Here is a 14401-nt window from a genome sequence, read left to right as displayed (position 1 = left end):
TAACAAAAAATTAGAATATGGCAAATCCTTAACTAGACATGATATAAACCCACAGCCTGAGTTTCAAGGCGGAGCCTAAACCAGCTGTCGTCAGTGTTAACACATGATGTTAAAAACAAAGGTCCACATGTACGAATGTTTGGAATTGCTATTTCTTAATTGCGGTTTCATGCAAATCCCAATTAGGAAATCGTGATTCCAAATGCACTAAACTTATTTGAGTTTCTTTTGCGATTCCCAGTGGGTCGCAAATAGACCTACCTTATCAATATTAATGAGGTCACAAAACATTCATACATACCACTGAGACTCGCTATTAAGAAGGGACGCCCTTGGCATGGCCCTCCCTAACTGTGACTCGCAAACCCATTTAGTGATTCGGTAATTAGGTTACCAAATTGCAAATGTGGGTCTGTACATAGGGAAATGCAATTTCTCGGTCACAAAAAGCCCAATTCTGTTAATAAGGCTGTGTGCGACCAAGAAAAAGCAACGTACCTTATCGGTTTAGTAATAAACTAGGAAAGCGGAGTACCAGCACGGGAAGCTTTTGTGCCCCAGGACAGATAGACCACAATGCCCTCAGTGCTGAAGTAAAAATAAATATTTTCTTTAGCAAGACCTGAAGTGATCACCCCCGGTTGTGTAAAACAGCCAGCCTGCTAAGGGTGATTTATTGCCTCAATGCCGCCCACCGATCTTGATAATAACACAATAAACGGCATATGTAGTAGGAGCCTCCTGCTCTAAACTCCTTGGCCTGCTGTAATTCAAGGCCCTGGAAAAACACAAACCTGATTCAATTTGGTGATATATTCTTGCACTGTAATTGCTCCTCTGCACGGACTGCTGATTCTTCTCCAGCTCTGCTGCGAAGAAAGTGACTGTTTTATTCACGCTGTTGGTTTTTTGAGCTCACAACTGATGAATGGTTTCACACTCTGTGGCAGAAAAGTGCGCTTGGCAATAGTGTCTCTGCGCTTGAGGAAGGAAGGATGCACGTGTGCACCTTACAGAACACTGGTGACAAAGGGAGAAGCAGGAACCTGGTAAAGTGAGATAAAGAGGAACTGGGCCCTCATTATGAGTGTGGCGGTCGGACCATCGCCAAAGTGGCAACCTCCACATTACAACTGTGGCGAAAGGGCCACTGTCAGACCGCTGGCACTATCACTTTTAGGCCGGCTGGATTACGACTCATGTGTCTGCCAGCTTTTACATGGTGGTTCCATGCCAAGGCTGGCGGAGACGGGGTGCCAGGAGCCCCTGCACTGCCCATGCACTTGGCATGGGCAGTGGAGGGTCCCCCATGGACAGACCTGATTTACAAGCAGTGAAATGCACAACGGGTGCTGTTGCACCCAAAACACCGCAACATAGCTGCCAGCTCGATTATGAGCTGCCATCAATGTTGTGGTGAGTTTCCCGCTGGCCCAGTGGGAAACTCATAATAGGGCTAGCGGGTGGAAGACCAGAGTGGCGGTCTTCTGACCCAAAGAGTAATAATAAGGCCCTGAGTGTTTGGTAGTGGATTAAAGAGGTATGAGGTGGATTTAAGACTACGCAGCCTTAATATTCAGCAAGCCAAAATTGAATAGCATGGGTTGCAGGCTTCAAATGAGCGCTTTGGGCACTGACTCTCTTTGTTTTACAAATAAAGCAGTAGTGGCACCTAGGTGAAATTATGGGTTCTGCCTCTTGTCAAGGGCGATTTCAAGGAATGGGTGAAAACAATGATTTCTGTCTTTAGCGGGTTGTTTCAGGTGGTTGAGTGACAACCGTATTTGAATATCCTTTAGAGTATAACGCATGAAGAGAATATTTTCTAAAGACACTACTTTTAGATAGTGTTAGGTATCATCTGCATAAATACGGTTCATGTGCTTCAGGATTGTGCTCAGAGGTTCCATGTATAAGTTAAAGAGAACTTGGAAAAGTATGAATGGGGGACCATTAGTTGCCAGTTAATAGATTTACTGATGAGAAAATATTATAAACCAAGACGTTTGTAGACTGAGTAGTCAAAGCAGCTTGAGGACAGGATCTTCTTTGACCAAGAAGGAGTTTTAATGTGTTTATACAATTCTTGAGCCAACTGGGTAAACTATTAACATTACTAATTCACAAATCAGACGTGATTAAGCCCTTGTCATCATCTAGAATTATGATAAATTGCTTCGGCGCCAGGATACCCTTGCAGGTGATAGTGTGGTGTATCAATACACGTTATATAACATAACCAATGAGCACAGCATAAAAGGACATATTATCAACAGCAGAAAAATGGTTGTATTCCTTGACCAAGGAATCTTGCCAGGAATATCCTCCATCGCGGGTCTATCCAAAACGATCAAATGTAATGTGGTTTACAAACAGTCGACCTCCTGGGGTGGCAACATGAGAGCAGGGGGGAAGCAGCCACTGTCCACCAAGTGGTGAGAAGTCCCTGGTGTCAAATGTCTTTCAAAAGCAAGATGCCTGCTAACATGATTTATGTAGCCCAGCTTGTTTTAGGTTTAAAACTATAGCTGGCAAAACCCCACCAAAAGGGAAACAGCCCTCATATAAACATATCAATAAATAATGAAACATCGGCACAACCACAAACGTAAAAGCCAATCAAAGAAAGGTATATGAGAAAGATGGATTCCTTTTTATTTCATCCTGAAGGCGCCAAGTCAGTGTAGTTTTGTAATACAATATAGGAGCAAGAACGGATTATTCCGCTTGAGTTTTGGTGATTACAGGTGTCAGTGTTTCTCCTTCGGTTGCTTGAATTATAGGTAGTGTTCAGAAGCATGTTCACAGTCGGATCTAATTATTGCACGCACTGTAGAAAATCTGAAATGCTAACATCATATTTGATGTTTTGACAGTGCTTAGTCCTTTCACTGATTATGAAATGACACGGCTTATACGTCATACCCTTTTCTAACACGTCAGAATTGATAGAATGGAAACTGCCAAAAAACGAGGCTTCAAACAGTTTTCGTCTAGTTAAAGAGCAGGCGCTAGAACAACCACTGATTTCAAAAGGTTTGGGACACACTGAGACGTCATAACATGCTCTATGACGTCACTTCAGGGCATGCTGCAGCCTCAGATGATGCCTTCTCAGTGTGTTTGTATTAGTGGTGGTTGTGTCAAGCCGCTTCGATGCGCTACGGTCATGGTTTCGGAATGTGTGGAATTGGAGTGATGTGCATGACGTCATACAAGTGCACGATGTAACTGCACAACTTCCCATCCCTCTGTGACGTCACAATGTGCGGGACGAAATCACTGAGCAGTGCATGCGGCTACTCTACCAAGAATGACGTCATGGTACGCTGCATTGCGTCACGCTGTGAATTATGACGTCACTATACATGGCACGTCCCTCCCCTCCGTACCTTTGTCAGTTTCTGGCTCCTTCGTCACTTCCTATGGAGGCCCCGCCCCGGTTCACCCCACTTATCCCGGGTACTCCCGAGCCTTTCACGGGACAGGACGCGCACTAACCGCCTCCGCCACTGCGCACGCGCGAGCCCCCGCCGTTGCTGAACTCACCACGCGCCGGGGGCAGAGCTAGCCACGTAACACGCACGGCGCTCTACCTTCCACGTTCAGGTGGCGTTCGATCGCTCCGCCCCCTGAGTGACGTCAGCAGGGAGCGCGCCTGCGCGGGCACTGCGGGCGGCTGAGCTGGGACCTGGCGGAGCGAGAACCGGTCTGAAGCCCGGAGGGAGAAGCGCCTTCCCGTCCGCACCTGCGCCTCTGGTCGGCACCTGCCTGCCGGAGCTGCACCACCCGGGCCTCGGGCTCCTGCACTGTCAGCATCGGTGAGCCAGCCCCCCCCCGTCCCGTGATGGGAGAGTCCAGCCTCCATCAGTGCAGGTGGCCGTGGGCTGTACCATCCCCCCCGGGATGGGGGGGGGGGGTACACTGCCCTGCTGGGTCTGTGGGGGTGGTGTGTGTCAGTATTTGCATGTCTCACACATTGAGAAGGGGTCTGTGGGAGGGTGTGTCCCGGGGGGTGTATGTGGCAGTGTGTACATGTCACACACATTGAGAAGGTGTCTGTGGGAGGGTGTGTCCCAGGGGGAGCGCATGTGACAGTGTGTACATGTCTCACACATTGAGAAGGTGTCTGTGGGAGGGTGTGTCCCGGGGGGAGTGTATGTGACAGTGTGTACATGTCACACACATTGAGAAGGGGTCTGTGGGAGGGTGTGTCCCGGGGGAGCGCATGTGACAGTGTGTACATCTCACACACATTGAGAAGGGGTCTGTGGGAGGGTGTGTCCCGGGGGGTGTCTGTGACAGTGTGTACATGTCTCACACATTGAGAAGGTGTCTGTGGGAGGGTGTGTCCCAGGGGGAGCGCATGTGACAGTGTGTACATCTCACACACATTGAGAAGGGGTCTGTGGGAGGGTGTGTCCCAGGGGGAGTGTATGTGACAGTGTGTACATGTCTCACACATTGAGAAGGGGTCTGTGGGAGGGTGTGTCCCGGGGGGTGTATGTGGGAGTGTGTACATCTCACACACATTGAGAAGGTGTCTGTGGGAGGGTGTGTCCCGGGGGAGTGTATGTGACAGTGTGTACATGTCTCACACATTGAGAAGGGGTCTGTGGGAGGGTGTGTCCCGGAGGGGTGTATGTGACAGTGTGTACATGTCTCACACATTGAGAAGGGGTCTGTGGGAGGGTGTGTCCCGGGGGGTGTATGTGGGAGTGTGTACATCTCACACACATTGAGAAGGGGTCTGTGGGAGGGTGTGTCCCAGGGGGAGCGCATGTGACAGTGTGTACATCTCACACACATTGAGAAGGGGTCTGTGGGAGGGTGTGTCCCGGGGGGTGTATGTGACAGTGTGTACATGTCTCACACATTGAGAAGGGGTCTGTGGGAGGGTGTGTCCCGGAGGGGTGTATGTGACAGTGTGTACATGTCTCACACATTGAGAAGGGGTCTGTGGGAGGGTGTGTCCCGGGGGGGTGTATGTGACAGTGTGTACATGTCTCACACATTGAGAAGGTGTCTGTGGGAGGGTGTGTCCCGGGGGGTGTATGTGACAGTGTGTACATCTCACACACATTGAGAAGGTGTCTGTGGGAGGGTGTGTCCCGGGGGGTGTATGTGGGAGTGTGTACATGTCTCACACATTGAGAAGGGGTCTGTGGGAGGGTGTGTCCCGGGGGGGTGTATGTGACAGTGTGTACATCTCACACACATTGAGAAGGGGTCTGTGGGAGGGTGTGTCCCAGGGGGAGCGTATGTGACAGTGTGTACATGTCTCACACATTGAGAAGGGGTCTGTGGGAGGGTGTGTCCCGGGGGGAGCGTATGTGACAGTGTGTACATGTCTCACACATTGAGAAGGGGTCTGTGGGAGGGTGTGTCCCGGGGGTGTATGTGACAGTGTGTACATCTCACACACATTGAGAAGGTGTCTGTGGGAGGGTGTGTCCCGGGGGGTGTATGTGGGAGTGTGTACATGTCTCACACATTGAGAAGGGGTCTGTGGGAGGGTGTGTCCCGGGGGGGTGTATGTGACAGTGTGTACATCTCACACACATTGAGAAGGGGTCTGTGGGAGGGTGTGTCCCAGGGGGAGCGTATGTGACAGTGTGTACATGTCTCACACATTGAGAAGGGGTCTGTGGGAGGGTGTGTCCCGGGGGGAGCGTATGTGACAGTGTGTACATGTCTCACACATTGAGAAGGGGTCTGTGGGAGGGTGTGTCCCGGGGGGGTGTATGTGGGAGTGTGTACATGTCTCACACATTGAGAAGGTGTCTGTGGGAGGGTGTGTCCCGGGGGGAGTGTATGTGACAGTGTGTACATCTCACACACATTGAGAAGGGGTCTGTGGGAGGGTGTGTCCCAGGGGGAGCGCATGTGACAGTGTGTACATGTCTCACACATTGAGAAGGGGTCTGTGGGAGGGTGTGTCCCGGGGGGTGTATGTGACAGTGTGTACATGTCACACACATTGAGAAGGGGTCTGTGGGAGGGTGTGTCCCGGGGGGGTGTATGTGGGAGTGTGTACATGTCTCACACATTGAGAAGGGGTCTGTGGGAGGGTGTGTCCCAGGGGGAGTGTATGTGACAGTGTGTACATCTCACACACATTGAGAAGGGGTCTGTGGGAGGGTGTGTCCCAGGGGGAGCGCATGTGACAGTGTGTACATCTCACACACATTGAGAAGGTGTCTGTGGGAGGGTGTGTCCCAGGGGGAGCGCATGTGACAGTGTGTACATCTCACACACATTGAGAAGGTGTCTGTGGGAGGGTGTGTCCCGGAGGGTGTATGTGGGAGTGTGTACATGTCACACACATTGAGAAGGGGTCTGTGGGAGGGTGTGTCCCGGGGGGTGTATGTGACAGTGTGTACATGCCTCACACATTGAGAAGGGGTCTGTGGGAGGGTGTGTCCCAGGGGGAGTGTATGTGACAGTGTGTACATCTCACACACATTGAGAAGGGGTCTGTGGGAGGGTGTGTCCCGGGGGGGTGTATGTGGGAGTGTGTACATGTCACACACATTGAGAAGGGGTCTGTGGGAGGGTGTGTCCCGGGGGGGTGTATGTGGGAGTGTGTACATGTCTCACACATTGAGAAGGGGTCTGTGGGAGGGTGTGTCCCAGGGGGAGTGTATGTGACAGTGTGTACATCTCACACACATTGAGAAGGGGTCTGTGGGAGGGTGTGTCCCAGGGGGAGCGCATGTGACAGTGTGTACATGTCTCACACATTGAGAAGGGGTCTGTGGGAGGGTGTGTCTCGGGGGGGTGTATGTGGGAGTGTGTACATGTCACACACATTGAGAAGGGGTCTGTGGGAGGGTGTGTCCCGGGGGGGTGTATGTGACAGTGTGTACATGTCTCACACATTGAGAAGGGGTCTGTGGGAGGGTGTGTCCCGGGGGGGTGTATGTGACAGTGTGTACATGTCTCACACATTGAGAAGGGGTCTGTGGGAGGGTGTGTCCCAGGGGGAGTGTATGTGACAGTGTGTACCTGTCTCACACATTGAGAAGGGGTCTGTGGGAGGGTGTGTCCCGGGGGGGTGTATGTGGGAGTGTGTACATGTCTCACACATTGAGAAGGGGTCTGTGGGAGGGTGTGTCCCGGGGGGTGTATGTGACAGTGTGTACATCTCACACACATTGAGAAGGGGTCTGTGGGAGGGTGTGTCCCGGGGGGGTGTATGTGACAGTGTGTACATCTCACACACATTGAGAAGGTGTCTGTGGGAGGGTGTGTCCCGGGGGAGCGTATGTGACAGTGTGTACATGTCTCACACATTGAGAAGGGGTCTGTGGGAGGGTGTGTCCCGGGGGGTGTATGTGACAGTGTGTACATGTCTCACACATTGAGAAGGGGTCTGTGGGATGGTGTGTCCCGGGGGGTGTATGTGACAGTGTGTACATCTCACACACATTGAGAAGGTGTCTGTGGGAGGGTGTGTCCCAGGGGGAGCGCATGTGACAGTGTGTACATGTCTCACACATTGAGAAGGGGTCTGTGGGAGGGTGTGTCCCAGGGGGAGCGCATGTGACAGTGTGTACATCTCACACACATTGAGAAGGGGTCTGTGGGAGGGTGTGTCCCGGGGGGGTGTATGTGACAGTGTGTACATGTCTCACACATTGAGAAGGGGTCTGTGGGAGGGTGTGTCCCGGGGGGTGTATGTGGGAGTGTGTACATCTCACACACATTGAGAAGGTGTCTGTGGGAGGGTGTGTCCCAGGGGGAGCGTATGTGACAGTGTGTACATGTCTCACACATTGAGAAGGGGTCTGTGGGAGGGTGTGTCCCGGGGGGTGTATGTGGGAGTGTGTACATGTCTCACACATTGAGAAGGAGTCTGTGGGAGGGTGTGTCCCGGGGGGGTGTATGTGGGAGTGTGTACATCTCACACACATTGAGAAGGGGTCTGTGGGAGGGTGTGTCCCAGGGGGAGCGTATGTGACAGTGTGTACATCTCACACACATTGAGAAGGTGTCTGTGGGAGGGTGTGTCCCAGGGGGAGTGTATGTGACAGTGTGTACATGTCTCACACATTGAGAAGAGGTCTGTGGGAGGGTGTGTCCCGGGGGGGTGTATGTGGGAGTGTGTACATGTCACACACATTGAGAAGGTGTCTGTGGGAGGGTGTGTCCCAGGGGGAGTGTATGTGACAGTGTGTACATCTCACACACATTGAGAAGGGGTCTGTGGGAGGGTGTGTCCCAGGGGGAGTGTATGTGACAGTGTGTACATCTCACACACATTGAGAAGGGGTCTGTGGGAGGGTGTGTCCCGGGGGGGTGTATGTGGGAGTGTGTACATGTCACACACATTGAGAAGGGGTCTGTGGGAGGGTGTGTCCCAGGGGGAGCGTATGTGACAGTGTGTACATGTCTCACACATTGAGAAGGGGTCTGTGGGAGGGTGTGTCCCGGGGGGTGTATGTGACAGTGTGTATATGTCTCACACATTGAGAAGGGGTCTGTGGGAGGGTGTGTCCCGGGGGAGTGTATGTGGCAGTGTGTACATGTCTCACACATTGAGAAGGGGTCTGTGGGAGGGTGTGTCCCAGGGGGAGCGCATGTGACAGTGTGTACATGTCTCACACATTGAGAAGGGGTCTGTGGGAGGGTGTGTCCCTGGGGAGTGTATGTGGCAGTGTGTACATGTCTCACACATTGAGAAGGGGTCTGTGGGAGGGTGTGTCCCAGGGGGAGCGCATGTGACAGTGTGTACATGTCTCACACATTGAGAAGGGGTCTGTGGGAGGGTGTGTCCCGGGGGGTGTATGTGACAGTGTGTACATCTCACACACATTGAGAAGGTGTCTGTGGGAGGGTGTGTCCCAGGGGGAGTGTATGTGACAGTGTGTACATCTCACACACATTGAGAAGGTGTCTGTGGGAGGGTGTGTCCCAGGGGGAGTGTATGTGACAGTGTGTACATGTCTCACACATTGAGAAGGGGTCTGTGGGAGGGTGTGTCCCGGGGGGTGTATGTGACAGTGTGTACATGTCTCACACATTGAGAAGGGGTCTGTGGGAGGGTGTGTCCCGGGGGGGTGTATGTGACAGTGTGTACATCTCACACACATTGAGAAGGTGTCTGTGGGAGGGTGTGTCCCAGGGGGAGCGTATGTGACAGTGTGTACATGTCTCACACATTGAGAAGGGGTCTGTGGGAGGGTGTGTCCCGGGGGGTGTATGTGACAGTGTGTACATGTCTCACACATTGAGAAGGGGTCTGTGGGAGGGTGTGTCCCGGGGGGTGTATGTGACAGTGTGTACATCTCACACACATTGAGAAGGTGTCTGTGGGAGGGTGTGTCCCAGGGGGTGCGCATGTGACAGTGTGTACATGTCTCACACATTGAGAAGGGGTCTGTGGGAGGGTGTGTCCCAGCGGGAGCGCATGTGACAGTGTGTACATCTCACACACATTGAGAAGGGGTCTGTGGGAGGGTGTGTCCCGGGGGGGTGTATGTGACAGTGTGTACATGTCTCACACATTGAGAAGGGGTCTGTGGGAGGGTGTGTCCCGGGGGTGTATGTGGGAGTGTGTACATCTCACACACATTGAGAAGGTGTCTGTGGGAGGGTGTGTCCCAGGGGGAGCGTATGTGACAGTGTGTACATGTCTCACACATTGAGAAGAGGTCTGTGGGAGGGTGTGTCCCGGGGGGTGTATGTGGGAGTGTGTACATCTCACACACATTGAGAAGGTGTCTGTGGGAGGGTGTGTCCCAGGGGGAGCGTATGTGACAGTGTGTACATGTCTCACACATTGAGAAGGGGTCTGTGGGAGGGTGTGTCCCGGGGGGTGTATGTGACAGTGTGTATATGTCTCACACATTGAGAAGGGATCTGTGGGAGGGTGTGTCCCGGGGGAGTGTATGTGGCAGTGTGTACATGTCTCACACATTGAGAAGGGGTCTGTGGGAGGGTGTGTCCCAGGGGGAGCGCATGTGACAGTGTGTACATGTCTCACACATTGAGAAGGGGTCTGTGGGAGGGTGTGTCCTGGGGGGTGTATGTGGGAGTGTGTACACCTCACACACATTGAGAAGGGGTCTGTGGGAGGGTGTGTCCCAGGGGGAGTGTATGTGACATTGTGTACATCTCACACACATTGAGAAGGTGTCTGTGGGAGGGTGTGTCCCAGGGGGAGTGTATGTGACAGTGTGTACATCTCACACACATTGAGAAGGGGTCTGTGGGAGGGTGTGTCCCGGGGGGTGTATGTGACAGTGTGTACATGTCTCACACATTGAGAAGGGGTCTGTGGGAGGGTGTGTCCCGGGGGAGTGTATGTGGCAGTGTGTACATGTCTCACACATTGAGAAGGGGTCTGTGGGAGGGTGTGTCCCGGGGGGAGTGTATGTGACAGTGTGTACATCTCACACACATTGAGAAGGGGTCTGTGGGAGGGTGTGTCCCAGGGGGAGCGCATGTGACAGTGTGTACATCTCACACACATTGAGAAGGTGTCTGTGGTAGGGTGTGTCCCGGGGGGGTGTATGTGGGAGTGTGTACATGTCACACACATTGAGAAGGGGTCTGTGGGAGGGTGTGTCCCGGGGGGTGTATATGACAGTGTGTACATGCCTCACACATTGAGAAGGGGTCTGTGGGAGGGTGTGTCCCAGGGGGAGTGTATGTGACAGTGTGTACATCTCACACACATTGAGAAGGGGTCTGTGGGAGGGTGTCCCCCAGGGGGAGCGCATGTGACAGTGTGTACATGTCTCACACATTGAGAAGGGGTCTGTGGGAGGGTGTGTCCCGGGGGGGTGTATGTGGGAGTGTGTACATGTCACACACATTGAGAAGGGGTCTGTGGGAGGGTGTGTCCCAGGGGGAGTGTATGTGACAGTGTGTACATCTCACACACATTGAGAAGGTGTCTGTGGGAGGGTGTGTCCCAGGGGGAGTGTATGTGACAGTGTGTACATCTCACACACATTGAGAAGGGGTCTGTGGGAGGGTGTGTCCCGGGGGGTGTATGTGACAGTGTGTACATGTCTCACACATTGAGAAGGGGTCTGTGGGAGGGTGTGTCCCGGGGGAGTGTATGTGGCAGTGTGTACATGTCTCACACATTGAGAAGGGGTCTGTGGGAGGGTGTGTCCCGGGGGGAGTGTATGTGACAGTGTGTACATCTCACACACATTGAGAAGGGGTCTGTGGGAGGGTGTGTCCCAGGGGGAGCGCATGTGACAGTGTGTACATCTCACACACATTGAGAAGGTGTCTGTGGGAGGGTGTGTCCCGGGGGGGTGTATGTGGGAGTGTGTACATGTCACACACATTGAGAAGGGGTCTGTGGGAGGGTGTGTCCCGGGGGGTGTATGTGACAGTGTGTACATGCCTCACACATTGAGAAGGGGTCTGTGGGAGGGTGTGTCCCAGGGGGAGTGTATGTGACAGTGTGTACATCTCACACACATTGAGAAGGGGTCTGTGGGAGGGTGTCCCCCAGGGGGAGCGCATGTGACAGTGTGTACATGTCTCACACATTGAGAAGGGGTCTGTGGGAGGGTGTCTCCCGGGGGGGTGTATGTGGGAGTGTGTACATGTCACACACATTGAGAAGGGGTCTGTGGGAGGGTGTGTCCCGGGGGGTGTATGTGGGAGTGTGTACATGTCTCACACATTGAGAAGGGGTCTGTGGGAGGGTGTGTCCCGGGGGGTGTATGTGACAGTGTGTACATCTCACACACATTGAGAAGGGGTCTGTGGGAGGGTGTGTCCCGGGGGGGTGTATGTGACAGTGTGTACATGTCTCACACATTGAGAAGGGGTCTGTGGGAGGGTGTGTCCCGGGGGGGTGTATGTGACAGTGTGTACATGTCTCACACATTGAGAAGGGGTCTGTGGGAGGGTGTGTCCCGGGGGGGTGTATGTGACAGTGTGTACATCTCACACACATTGAGAAGGTGTCTGTGGGAGGGTGTGTCCCGGGGGAGCGTATGTGACAGTGTGTACATGTCTCACACATTGAGAAGGGGTCTGTGGGAGGGTGTGTCCCGGGGGGTGTATGTGACAGTGTGTACATGTCTCACACATTGAGAAGGGGTCTGTGGGAGGGTGTGTCCCGGGGGGTGTATGTGACAGTGTGTACATGTCTCACACATTGAGAAGGGGTCTGTGGGAGGGTGTGTCCCAGGGGGAGCGCATGTGACAGTGTGTACATCTCACACACATTGAGAAGGGGTCTGTGGGAGGGTGTGTCCCGGGGGGGGTGTATGTGACAGTGTGTACATGTCTCACACATTGAGAAGGGGTCTGTGGGAGGGTGTGTCCCGGGGGGTGTATGTGGGAGTGTGTACATCTCACACACATTGAGAAGGTGTCTGTGGGAGGGTGTGTCCCAGGGGGAGCGTATGTGACAGTGTGTACATGTCTCACACATTGAGAAGGGGTCTGTGGGAGGGTGTGTCCCGGGGGAGTGTATGTGGCAGTGTGTACATGTCTCCCACATTGAGAAGGGGTCTGTGGGAGGGTGTGTCCCAGGGGGAGCGCATGTGACAGTGTGTACATGTCTCACACATTGAGAAGGGGTCTGTGGGAGGGTGTGTCCCGGGGGGTGTATGTGACAGTGTGTACATCTCACACACATTGAGAAGGTGTCTGTGGGAGGGTGTGTCCCAGGGGGAGTGTATGTGACAGTGTGTACATCTCACACACATTGAGAAGGTGTCTGTGGGAGGGTGTGTCCCAGGGGGAGTGTATGTGACAGTGTGTACATGTCTCACACATTGAGAAGGGGTCTGTGGGAGGGTGTGTCCCGGGGGGTGTATGTGGGAGTGTGTACATCTCACACACATTGAGAAGGGGTCTGTGGGAGGGTGTGTCCCGGGGGGGTGTATGTGACAGTGTGTACATGTCTCACACATTGAGAAGGGGTCTGTGGGAGGGTGTGTCCCGGGGGGTGTATGTGACAGTGTGTACATGTCTCACACATTGAGAAGGGGTCTGTGGGAGGGTGTGTCCCGGGGGGGTGTATGTGGGAGTGTGTACATGTCTCACACATTGAGAAGGGGTCTGTGGGAGGGTGTGTCCCGGGGGGTGTATGTGACAGTGTGTACATCTCACACACATTGAGAAGGTGTCTGTGGGAGGGTGTGTCCCAGGGGGAGCGCATGTGACAGTGTGTACATGTCTCACACATTGAGAAGGGGTCTGTGGGAGGGTGTGTCCCAGGGGGAGCGCATGTGACAGTGTGTACATCTCACACACATTGAGAAGGGGTCTGTGGGAGGGTGTGTCCCGGGGGGGTGTATGTGACAGTGTGTACATGTCTCACACATTGAGAAGGGGTCTGTGGGAGGGTGTGTCCCGGGGGGTGTATGTGGGAGTGTGTACATCTCACACACATTGAGAAGGTGTCTGTGGGAGGGTGTGTCCCAGGGGGAGCGTATGTGACAGTGTGTACATGTCTCACACATTGAGAAGGGGTCTGTGGGAGGGTGTGTCCCGGGGGGTGTATATGGGAGTGTGTACATGTCTCACACATTGAGAAGGGGTCTGTGGGAGGGTGTGTCCCGGGGGGGTGTATGTGGGAGTGTGTACATCTCACACACATTGAGAAGGGGTCTGTGGGAGGGTGTGTCCCAGGGGGAGCGTATGTGACAGTGTGTACATCTCACACATTGAGAAGGGGTCTGTGGGAGGGTGTGTCCCAGGGGGAGCGCATGTGACAGTGTGTACATGTCTCACTCATTGAGAAGGGGTCTGTGGGAGGGTGTGTCCCGGGGGGTGTATGTGACAGTGTGTACATCTCACACACATTGAGAAGGTGTCTGTGGGAGGGTGTGTCCCAGGGGGAGTGTATGTGACAGTGTGTACATCTCACACACATTGAGAAGGTGTCTGTGGGATGGTGTGTCCCAGGGGGAGTGTATGTGACAGTGTGTACATGTCTCACACATTGAGAAGGGGTCTGTGGGAGGGTGTGTCCCGGGGGGGTGTATGTGGGAGTGTGTACATCTCACACACATTGAGAAGGGGTCTGTGGGAGGGTGTGTCCCGGGGGGGTGTATGTGACAGTGTGTACATGTCTCACACATTAAGAAGGGGTCTGTGGGAGGGTGTGTCCCGGGGGGGTGTATGTGACAGTGTGTACATGTCTCACACATTGAGAAGGGGTCTGTGGGAAGGTGTGTCCCGGGGGGGTGTATGTGACAGTGTGTACATGTCTCACACATTGAGAAGGGGTCTGTGGGAGGGTGTGTCCCAGGGGGAGCGCATGTGACAGTGTGTACATGTCTCACACATTGAGAAGGGGTCTGTGGGAGGGTGTGTCCCAGGGGGAGCGCATGTGACAGTGTGTACATCTCACACACATTGAGAAGGGGTCTGTGGGAGGGTGTGTCCCGGGGGGGTGTATGTGACAGTGTGT

The 14401-nt window shown here is 53.6% G+C and overlaps 2 protein-coding genes across 3 annotated transcripts in view; one reads left to right on the top strand and one right to left on the bottom strand.

Moving 5' to 3' along the window:
• PRR19 (proline rich 19) overlaps positions 1-3509 on the bottom strand; it is a 184432-nt gene extending 180923 nt beyond the window's left edge. For both annotated transcript variants that reach the window (XM_069201396.1, XM_069201397.1), the window contains exon 1: positions 3393-3509. The gene's annotated coding sequence lies outside the window, so the exon portion shown is untranslated. The remainder of the gene's footprint in view (positions 1-3392) is intronic.
• A 138-nt stretch (positions 3510-3647) lies between these two features.
• Positions 3648-14401, top strand: part of PAFAH1B3 (platelet activating factor acetylhydrolase 1b catalytic subunit 3) — a 59075-nt gene continuing 48321 nt past the window's right edge. Inside the window, exon 1 of the mRNA XM_069201398.1 lies at positions 3648-3821. The gene's annotated coding sequence lies outside the window, so the exon portion shown is untranslated. The remainder of the gene's footprint in view (positions 3822-14401) is intronic.

This window comes from Pleurodeles waltl, chromosome 7, assembly GCF_031143425.1.
Source record: "Pleurodeles waltl isolate 20211129_DDA chromosome 7, aPleWal1.hap1.20221129, whole genome shotgun sequence".
NCBI classification, from domain to species: domain Eukaryota; kingdom Metazoa; phylum Chordata; class Amphibia; order Caudata; family Salamandridae; genus Pleurodeles; species Pleurodeles waltl.
Note: the sequence above shows the minus strand (reverse complement) of the source record. Positions and strands in the feature narration are given on the sequence as shown.